Genomic DNA, 598 nt, shown 5'->3' on the forward strand with positions numbered 1-598 from the left:
ACTGGAAGGACCTAGGCTGGCCTGGCTCCTGACATCTCTCTGTGGGCCACAGTCTGTGGGCCAGGGGTTGCTGGAGGGGCTGCTGGGCACTTAAGGTATCCCGAGCTGGGGGGAGGAGGAGCAGGTGCAGGAGCAGCCTGATGGTCACCCGGCCATCCGGGGGAGGGGCAATTAGGACAGGTTCCTGTGCGTCTTGTTTATACTCTCCATGGGGTGAGGCTGCTGGGGGTTCTGCCCCGTCTTCTGACTCCATGGACAGCCCCTCTGTATGACACAGGGGCAGGTTTGGAGCGACTGTGGCTCCAGTGGGTGCGCAGTGTGCTATGCTGGTGACAGTGATGATAATGGTGATGGTGACAGTGAAGGTGGTCATAAGAGTGACTGTGATGGCGATGGCGATGGTGACATGAGGGTGGCAGTAGCAGTGGCAATGACACTGATCGTGATGGTGTCAGAGATGGTGGCCGTGGTGGTGAGTGATGGTGACAGTGATGATGGCTGCAGTGAGGACAGTGTCAGTGATGGTGGTAATGGTGGTGATGGTGACTGTGACCCTGTGTTGATGGTGTCAGTGAGGGTGACTGTAGTGAGGACAGTG

The sequence above is a fragment of the Trichechus manatus genome, unplaced genomic scaffold (genome assembly GCF_000243295.1).
Source record: "Trichechus manatus latirostris isolate Lorelei unplaced genomic scaffold, TriManLat1.0 scaffold00317, whole genome shotgun sequence".
Taxonomy (NCBI): Eukaryota; Metazoa; Chordata; class Mammalia; order Sirenia; family Trichechidae; genus Trichechus; species Trichechus manatus.